The 314-nt window shown below is 70.7% G+C and overlaps 1 protein-coding gene across 1 annotated transcript in view; it reads left to right on the forward strand.

The window, feature by feature from the left end:
* DNAH2 (dynein axonemal heavy chain 2) overlaps positions 1 to 314 on the forward strand; it is a 153,477-nt gene that overhangs the window by 89,746 nt on the left and 63,417 nt on the right. The window lies entirely within an intron of this gene.

Consider the following 314-nt stretch of genomic DNA (forward strand, 5'->3'; position numbering starts at 1 on the left):
CAGCGCCCCCTGCTCTGACCCACCAGCCCCCACTCCCTTCCCAGAGCCGGGGAGAGAACCCAGGAGTCCTGGCTCCCAGCCCCGCCTGCTCTAATCCACCAGCCCCCACTCCCCTCCCAGAGCTAATGGGTGCCAGGCAGTTGCTGGTGGGTGGGTGCCGGGCAGTTGCTGGCTGGCAGAGGGAGGCTGGGCAGCTGCCGGGCAGTCAGTGGCTGGCAGGGGGAGGCTGGGTGGTTGCCGGGCAGTCGTTGGCTGCTGGGCGGGTGCCGGGTAGTCACTGGCTGGCAGGGGGAGGCTGGGGAGGTGTCGGGTAG

Source organism: Terrapene carolina, unplaced genomic scaffold, assembly GCF_002925995.2.
Source record: "Terrapene carolina triunguis isolate 2854851 unplaced genomic scaffold, T_m_triunguis-2.0 Scaffold751, whole genome shotgun sequence".
Taxonomy (NCBI): domain Eukaryota; kingdom Metazoa; phylum Chordata; order Testudines; family Emydidae; genus Terrapene; species Terrapene triunguis.